This window comes from Amphiura filiformis, chromosome 16 (assembly GCF_039555335.1).
Source record: "Amphiura filiformis chromosome 16, Afil_fr2py, whole genome shotgun sequence".
NCBI lineage: Eukaryota > Metazoa > Echinodermata > Ophiuroidea > Amphilepidida > Amphiuridae > Amphiura > Amphiura filiformis.
This window is the reverse complement of record NC_092643.1, coordinates 36,931,618-36,941,816: the sequence shown is the minus strand read 5'-3', so window position 1 is coordinate 36,941,816 and position 10,199 is coordinate 36,931,618. Positions and strand designations below refer to the sequence as shown.

The following is a 10,199-nucleotide window of genomic DNA, read 5'->3' as shown; positions in this document are numbered from 1 at the left end:
GGAGATTTTTTGGCAGGCTGAGAGGGAGGGAGGCTCATGATTATTGCACAGCACCTGATTAATTGCAGTGTGCAATTTTCAACAGGGACCTACCTGAAGTGTAGGCCTATACAATTGAATACATGAATACAAAACCCACCCAAGTCCATAGGAAGTGATTTTGAGAGAAAAACCTGTGTATCATTTTAATTCCTTAAGTTAGATTTACCTGGTCAATATGGTAAGTTTTACGTGCAAATGAGTTGATTAATTATGACGATTAGCATTTCAGGGACTTTGTAGGGTTCATTTTAAATTTTGGACTTGGGTGGTTTTTTGAATCATCAGACAACAACGTTGGAATGAGATTACCACTAGTAAGATAATACAAAATAAAGCACACAGGTATGTATAATGTTGATAAGCATTCTGCCATCACTCTCAGAAAAAAAGGTGCTACTTGGAACCTTTTTTTGTCCTTGTATTTAGAACCCTAAGCAGTAATATGGTTCTAAAAAGAACCTTAAAAGGTTCTATAAAGAACCTTAAATATTTAAATAGGCCTGGGGACATTCTAATTCATTCATTCAGGGACTCATCACCAAGTTAATAAAAGTAAAACGTAGTGTTAACCCTTTTTGGTACTACAAAATCATTTTCTTGGATAAAAAACCTTTTTTTCTGTTCTACTAAGAACCCTTTGAGGGTTCTTTCTTTAAGATTCCTTAAAGATTCCTTTTTTGGTTCTACAAAGAACCCCATTGGGTTTCAATTGGGTTCTCTGTAGAACCAAAAAAGGTTCTGTAGCCAAGAAAATGGTTCTTTGTAGAACCTTAAGCTTGAAGAACCCTTTAAGGGATCCAAAATGAGCGTTTATTGCGTTTCGACAGTATTTTTTGTGGGACATGAGAGCACCTCAGACCTATCGAATTGCATTCTGAATACGAAGCATGTCTTTCTGATATCAAATAATTTTCATTTTTTTAAATCACAATACAATACAAATTTTATGACAAATTATAAAAATTTGATATTTTTTTAATTTTTGTTATATAACAGTCCTCGAAGTAAATTATTTTAATTTAATGATATATTCTTAAAGTGTATGTAGTAGCAGGAGGAAAAGCCGACGGTCAATTGAAAATTTTGACCTTTCATATTGAAGATATGGATTTTTTTCCCAAAAGACCTAATTTTTTTTGGTGTTTTGGGAAAAAAATCCATATCTTCAATACGGAAGGTCAAAATTTTCAATTGATCGTCGGCTTTTCATCCCACCTACATACACTTTAAGTATAAGTCATCAAATTTATAAAGTTTACTTTAAGTACTGTTAAATATCAAAAATATCAATTTTTAATGATTTGCCATAAAATGTGTATTAAATTGCGAATTTCAAAAAATCAAAATTATTTGATATCAGAATGACATTCTTCATATTCAGAATGCAATTCGATATGTCTGATGTGCTCTAATGTCCCAAAATAAATACTGTCCAAACGTTCATACCCCAGCCCTTAAGGAATCTTAAAGAAAGAACCCTCAAAGGGTTCTTCGTAGAACAGAAAAAAAAGGTTTTTTTATCCAAGAAAATGATTTTTTAGTACCAAAAAGGGCTAACACTATGTTTTACTTTTCTTAACTTTGTAATGAGTCCCTGAATGAATGAATTAGAATGTCCCCAGGCCTATTTAAACCTTGATGGTTCTTTATAGAACCTTTTAAGGTTCTTTTTAGAACCTTATTACTGCTTAGGGTTCTACATACAGGACAAAAAAAGGTTCTACGTACTCAATACGTAGCACCTTTTTTTCTGAGAGTGTATAATGTAAACCACACACGTTCCTTTATGAAACCCATTTATTTTTCAAAAGCCACTCTCCAGCAATGAATGTGTTATAAGTGGACTTTTATACATACTGGGTTTCAATCAATGTGTTACAAGACTCAAATCACGGAATTGGGTGGTTCTTTCATACATGCTATTTCTCACATGCTCAATAGACACAGATGATGAATTTGAGTTGTTCTTTCATACATATGACAGGCCTATGTATAGCAACAATTTCTCATGCTTAACTTAATTTGGCCAGCGTATGGACTTGGGTGGCTTTTGTATTATATATTCAATTAACAATTTATTGTAGGAAGACTATAAGGGGTGGTGCAATAATTATGTGTACCCCCTGGGGTGAATTATAGGGGGAGGGCAAAGATTTTTGGCAGGCCAGAAGGGGGGGCAAGCATTTTTGGCAGGTCAAAGGGGGGGTCAAGCGATTTTTGGCAGGTCGAAAGGGGGGGGCAATTTTGGCACAGATATTTTGGGTATCGTTTCTATATTACGCCCTAAAAAGGCATAGGAAAACGTTAGGAACACATTCAAATATGCAAAATTTCCTACTCGCTGCGCTCGCATTATATGATAAGAGAATTTAAGGTTTTAAATTCAGGTTCCCCAAAATCTTGCATGTGTAAGGGGGGGGGCAAAGAATTTTTGGCACATCAAAAGGGGGGGGCAAAGGTTTTTTGGCACGTCAAAAGGGGGGCAAAGATTTTTTGGCATGGCCAAAGGGGGGCAAGCGTTTTTGGCAGACCATTTTGAGAATTCACCCCCCCCCCCCAGGGGTACACATAATTAATAATTATTGCACCACCACTAAATCTGAAGAAGAATTATGATTTTAGGCATTTTTTTTTATAGCTGTTTCATTTGGCAAAACAGAATAGCATTTTTTTAAATCCCACAAAATTAGTGCTGTATTTTTCTGACCTAGTCACGGGCTTTTTATATTCACACCAGCTCACCCTGTATTCTTATAATTTCTATTGACCACAAACATAACTTTTTTTCCACCCTGTTTTATATCAATTAACCTTTGACCTTACCAATTTGACCTCTGCCCAAATAAGGCAAATCTAACGTTTGTATTTCCGGGTAACAGGTTGACAAATTCGGATCATCTTCGTTGAAAACACCGTCTCTATTTATGTGGTATTTGGATCGAAAGACACTTTAAATTTGTGAAGAACCAACGTGCAAAGGTAAAGAATCTTTTGATCTATTATGTTAGATTTGTGTTAGTATCATTTATCCATTGTTTTAGTCTCGGCTGTTCAATCGCCATCCATGCATCTCGTCTCCATGATCTCGACGTGCTGTGCTTGCATTGCCATTCAGTTGCTCTCATCCATGCATCAACATGATGATGCATGATCATGATGCATGCATGTACAGATTGTACACACAAAATAATACACTATGAACATACAATTTTGCATCACTTAACATGCTTAAAGTCCCATTCAGTGATCCCAGTGCAAGTGTAAACACATTAAAATTGTTTATAAATTGCTTAAAGGAGGATTTCGTGATCCTAGCATCCTCTTTTTATGACATTTTTCAGTCATGTCAGTACATTATATCCACGAAAAAAGCATATCCCCAAAATTTCAGTTGATTCCGATTTTGCGTTTGCGAGTTATGTAGTACGAGGAACCCATACCGTACTTAGCTCTGCTACTGTCTGTTCAATTAGCTTAGATTCTTGAATTTTTAAGATATTTGAAAAAATAAAAAATTGTGGCCAAAGTCATCAAAGAAAAGTGTTAGCACAGCCTTAGACCTAACGTGATTTATACTTTTTAAATTCCAAAATTCAATTTAAAACCCCATTTCTTTTCAATTTTGCCTCATTTTAAGCAGTTACTTGGGTCCACCAAAAGGGTTCGCGACCTTAATATAAATCGAGTGGGACGGTCCATTCACAACTTAGGGCATAGACCCTATCCAATTTAGCAAAACAATTTGTCCACCAATCTGTCCTGCCATTTCAATTGTTATACCGTTCCGGTTATTGGATAGGTTCTATAGGTGATGATGGTTCACCGGTTTTTGTTACACGAAATTATATGGCGCGATTACGTTTTATGCATAACATTATTCTGAGCATTATTTTTTTCCTAAAAAATGACATTAAAATTTTGGATTTCGTTCTTATTTCAACTGGTTTACAATGTAAATTTAGTTTTGTTTAATACCATCATTCCTTCCCAAGAATATCAACATTCGCTTGACTTTTTCAGATACAGTGAATTTACAAGAAATGCTTTCTGTAACCCGATTGTTTTAAATAATATTTTCTTGTATAAAAGTTCTTTTGTTTCCAAATGTCCTTCTCATATATAGTTTATGGTATTCAACAAACAAAACGAAATAACAAATTGAAAATTAGTGTGTAGTTTTATAATAGGCCTATAGGCCTACACCTTCTCACACCCATTTGCACAATAAATAAATAAATAAATAAATAAATAAATAAATAAATAAATAAATAAATAAATAAATAAATAAATAAATAAATAAATAAATAAATAAATAAATAAATAAATAAATAAATAAATAAATAAATACGCAAGGAATGTTTATATAAGCTGGGTCTATTTATTAGGGTTTCAACACAAATTAGGCATACATTGTACTGGCAAATATAGCTATTTAGCTGGACAAAACTTCCTGATGCGGATGGTCGAATAAATACTCAGCGCATTATGACATTCATCCCCATTGCTCAAAATGGATTGATTCAAAAAAGTTTATGGTACCCGACGTTCTACGGCTTTTTTATAAAAATATCGCGGGAAAAGACCAAAATTGAAAAGAAATGGGGTTTTAAATTAAACTTTAGAATTTCAAAAGTATAAATCATGTTAGGTCTAAGGCTGTGCTAACACTTTTCTTTGATGACTTTGTCCACAATTTTTTATTTTTTCAAATATGTTAAAAATTCAAGAATCTAAGCTAATTGAACAGACAGTAGTACGGTATGGGATGATCTGTAATTCTGTATACAAAAAGCTAGTGCAACGTCATTGCATGATTTCAATTAGAGTTTGCACTAAAAAATACAAGGCTCCTGTGGCTTAAATAGTTGCATGTTTGTCATAATATTAATTACGCAGCTTCTTGTACTTCTTGCCTAAACACCGTCCTATGCTTGAAATTGTAATTAATACTTTAATATTATTTATCCAGAATAAATAAAAATTCATTAGCACATGATCCAAATCGGCGCACCCAGATTGAGATGGCACTTCAGTGCAAACTTAAATAGGGCGGCACCAATACGAAAATGTCATACCGATAAATGACGTGTCTGTTTTGCCCGGTTTTTTAAGTTTGCGTTGCGAACTACAAGTTATGCATGATTATGTGTATTACACTGCTCCATAGACAATACGTTGTAATTTCGTTCTGGTGCACCAGAACGAAATTCAAATTTCGTGATATCTTTGCTAAACGAATTAATCTGCAAGAAATATTTTGTACATAAACATTATTTATGTAGCCAGTAAGGCAGTGACTCAAGCCCGGATATTCGGGTACCCGCCCGTTTTTTTCCCTACCCGGATACAAATTCCATTTACGGATTACCCGAATTAAAAATAAAAAAAATTTGGCTTTGTAGTGTCCTTGGACCTAGAGCTAAATGCTAGGATCATTCATTGTTGACTTATTCAAAAAAAAAAAAAAAAAAAAGTTGTAGGCCTATGTGTTTTGAATAAATTTGTACTCATGTCATACTCTTTTAATGATTTCAAAATGCATTGAATTTGTATCCATTTTGAAATCATTAATAGAGAATGACATGAGTACAAATTTATTCAAAACACATAGGCCTACATTTTATTTATTTATTTATTTTTTGAATAAGTCAACCATGAATGATCCTAGCGTTTAGCTCTAGGTCCAGGGACACTACAAAGCCGAAAAAATAAATAACTTTAAAAAAACCCGCCCGAAATTAACCTCGGGTACGGTACCCGAATACGTCATTACCCGATAGGTCACAGCCTTAGTATCCAGAGTATTCCAGTGATTTAAAAATCTCAACTTTTTTTTTTTTGAGAAAAGTGGGGGGATGAGGCTGTGGATCACAAAATGCCCTTTTAAGTCAAGAATAAGTCATTCAAATTGTTTTGGAATGAAAAATTTGGCAAAAAATGGAAACGAAGAAAACAGCACTGTGACATCATAGATATGAGTATTGACTATTTTGACAAAGTTGAAGCCCCATTCAAATACATATACTGTAAGTATATTACAGATTCATGTAAAATACCTTATTTTGTTTCAAATACACGACTTTCGGTTGTTAGAGCTACTACTAGTACTAGCAGGCTACAAAAATGTAAAGCACATCTCTAACATGACATTGACAATTTGGCGATCTTTTCCTTTAGACCACCCTCGCTAGTATAAGGGACTAAATTATTACTTTTACATCAAGGTTTACTTTTGCATTAAAAGCTTAAGGAGGTACAACACCCCTGCCCAATTTTGTGCCTATTTTTGCATTTTTCTCACAAATTATAGCGCATTGGTGACAAGTAAGATATGTAGGCTACATTATAGGGGCAAGGACTACAACTATTGCCTTGGTAATTTTGTTTCAGCACAGGCAACAGTTTTGGAGTTACAGTAAAAAATGAGGGAAAACCAATATTTGATCAATAAATCAAAACCTACTTGCCTTGAGTTGCTGAATTTTCAGTGCAGTAGTTGTACATTACATGTAGTCCTTGCCCCTATAATATACATATCTTACTTGTCACCAACAGGGTTGGCCGGTTAAATCCGCCCCGGTTTAAACCCCGTGGTTAAAACCGGTTTAAACCAGGTTTAAACCGCCTAGTTTTGACCGCTAAAAAGTGGTCAAAACTGGTCAAAACCATTTTGATGCTCCAAAATAAAATAAATTAAAGGAAAAAGACTGATAATTTACCTTACTTGACAATACAAACATTCAAAAATGTTGCCAGTATCATACAAGTGTAACAAACATATAAATTGATATCACTGAAGGCTGTAATATTTGTTACCGTACTCCATAGTGGCTATGCTAGAGTTAGTTTAAATCCATTAGCCTATATAATTTTCAAGTGTCAAGTACAATGTTTTCCCCCATTGGTTTTGGTTTTACTTCTTAACATGTCCATGTTGAGACCAAGTTATTTGGCACATTTGCAATTTTTCCTCAACTCATTACTGTGACAGTAACCTAACACTACATGTCTTATTTGACAGCAGATAACAATACTCAATTTAGTTATATAATTTGCATTGCATACCATGTAGATCTTCAAAGTTATTCCCTGCAACTCACCATGTACTTTTTATGTTAAGAACTTGGCTTTTGAAGGGACGTATATTTTTTATCTATATTTTCTCAATTAATGATTTATTTATTGATTAATTTTAACTAAATCATATTATGCTATTATTATCCAAGTAGTGATTATAGTTATATGTTGAAAATACATGATACATCAACTTCATTTAATTCTAGAATACAAATTAGGTTTTGACCAGATTTGACCGGTTTTGTCCGGTTTTGACCGGTTTAAACCTGGTTTTAACCGCTTTGTGGACAAAACATGTTTTGACCGGTCAAAAGTCCAACCCTGGTCACCAATGCGCTACGGTATAATATTTGAGAAAAATGCAAAAATAGGCACAAAATTGGGCAGGGTGTAGTACCCCCTTACAGTTGCCAGACACTTTGAAGTCAAGGTTTAAGGAGGCACACAGGATCACTAATTATCCATTATTATTCACCTCATAACTCGAAAACTATTTATGTAAAGTATATAAAAGTATACATTTTTGAACGGAAATGAGCTCATCAATCCATTTAAAATGTCAGTTTTGGGTCAAAAGTACAATTTTCGAGAAAATCCCAAAAACGGCTTTTTTTACCAAAAATTTTTGGTCCGCAATATAAAAATTATTTGAAAATCAAAAACTGTAAAACATTACATTTTATTAATTTAGACAAATAAATCTAGAAAGTGTTTTTTTATTTTTTCGAAATTTTGCTTAGTTTTTAAAATATAGGCAAAAAATAAGTAAAAACGTATGACCCGTGTTCAAAATTTTTGAAACATGGGTGATAAAAAAAGTTCTAGGCCCTAATTTAAAAAAAAAAAAAAAACACTATCTAGATTTTGGCCATATCTAAACGTTTGACTTAAAAACTTACCTCAGTGATGCTTCATTTAGACGCTATGGCGGACCAAAAATGGTTAAAAGTGGTCAAAAGTGAACTTGCCGAAAATCGCGATTTAGAAAAAAACAGCGGATTTTAGGTCCATTTTTGAAGATTATTCCATAAATATATAATCCGGTGACTTGTGACGTTTGGTCAAGTAAGAAAATGAGAAGGGCGCCCAACTGCAGCAGATTGGCATTTTTTGGTGATTTAGAAGGTAAAATATACAATTTTACTAAATTATCCGTGCACATTCGCAGATATTTATCCACATGGTGTAATCATTTTATTTACTGCAGTCTTGTTTCCATGGTGCAGCAGAGCTTCCGGCAAGGCATGCTGGCATCGCCAGCGTCAAGCGTCAGCGTTTGAGGAGCGACAGGGCGCATGGACAGACAGACAGGTTACGTGAATAAGTTGCACAGTGCATGGTAGTGTTGCCATGAACGAAACCATGATTATTTAAGCACAATTTTGTCCTGTTCCGTACAAAAAAAGATCATGCTCTGTATTAACATTTGCGGACATCAGAACATTAAAAGTAGCATAGAATAACTGACAAGCAATTATTTTAGCAGATAATCAGGAAGTTTTATGAAATGAAGAATAAATTGAGACATATTATAATTGTGATTTCTGTTTTGTCCTAATTTTCTTAATTTTGCTTTAAAAATGCAATGTTTTTAATTTATCGCTTTTGGTTATTTTCTTTCCTTTTTTTTTTTTTTTTTTGGTGTTGACAAATATTGCATTTTATGTTCATTGTCCTTTTCTGAACCGCAAACATGATGTTGTTACTACTGTTGCTTTTTTCTTTTTAGTTAGTGCTTGAGAGGCACCACAACGGCCCGTCTGCGCCAATGAGATTTTAACGCCCGTTATAGCTAGGCCTACACCACAGGAATCCCAAGTAAAATTTGAAAAGATTCTGATGTGTCGCATTTCTTTTTATTCCTTTTTTGTTATTGTAATTGTTTGTAGTTATCATATTTTATTTTTAACTTTTTACGGAATGTCAAACACATTATAAAGGTCATAGGCCTATTAGGCCTAAAGCTACAATAAAGTTGTAAAATATTTTGTACCGCATAAAAAGTGAATAAAATACAACAACAAAAATAAAAAAAGTGTGTCTGTTGTTGTTTTCAATCAAATAAACGTGTAAAAATTGGGGTAAAAGTTGTAATATGTCTTGAATAAACTTCTTGTAAAACGGACAAAAAGTAGGCCTATATATTATGTTAAACGGGCAAAACACGGAGAGGTCACAAGAAAACTGAAAAACACGGAAATTGACATAGCCTAACAAAACCGAATTTCAAAAGTAGAAAACGGAACACTTGTGGCTTTAAATTAGATTGTGGTTTATGCAGCGCAGTAGGCCTACCGTATAGGCATCATGCTGTAAAGAGCGTTTTAAAACACTGCATGAAAACATTCACGAAAAATGTTGTAAAACCAAAAGCTTTTATCGCAATCATAATCAATCAGGAGAGAGAACGTTTGAAAACGAATCTTAAATCCGTGTTTTAATAACACTTTGAAACATTATTCAGGGCCTTAGGTATCTAATATAGGCCTACCGGTAGTAACTGCTTGCCTATTTTTATGGTCTTCAAAATTAAGACGAGACTGAACGACCGCAGAGGCCCCCGAACCAAGGCTGGGACTGCATAAATATAAGCTAATATAATAGGCCAATATTCTTGTCCAACTACACCAACTTGGTAAATCAAATAATAACAATGAAATGAATGATGAATGAATGAATGAATGAATGAATGAATGAATGAATGAATGAATGAATGAATGAATGAATGAATGAAATAAAACAAATTTTTAAACATAAAACAATAAGCCTAATGATGTACGGGCTAAGTCTAGCCTACTAGCAAAATATTTAGGGCCTACGTTTTCTATCGATATCTACCAGATTGCGTCATCATTACAGGGCTTCTTACGGGTAACTACTTCTTAAAGATAAATTTCATCTTTTCAAGTTCAGAATGAAACTTGAAAAACAAAATAAAAACAAACAAAAAATTCACTAAATTATGTTCATATAAAAAACCTATAATTTATACCACTATATCAGCACTTTTTTTGGCGAAATTTATCGAGTAGGCCTACTGATTCTCTCCAGCGCCTCAATCAGCAATCACCTCGCCCATC

The 10,199-nt window shown here is 33.8% G+C and overlaps 1 protein-coding gene across 1 annotated transcript in view; it reads left to right on the top strand.

Annotated features, from left to right (window-relative positions):
• Positions 1-2,924: 2,924 nt before the first annotated feature.
• The window catches only part of LOC140172616 (uncharacterized), a 79,975-nt gene continuing 72,700 nt past the window's right edge, over positions 2,925-10,199 (top strand). The window contains exon 1 of the mRNA XM_072195752.1: positions 2,925-3,021. The gene's annotated coding sequence lies outside the window, so the exon portion shown is untranslated. The remainder of the gene's footprint in view (positions 3,022-10,199) is intronic.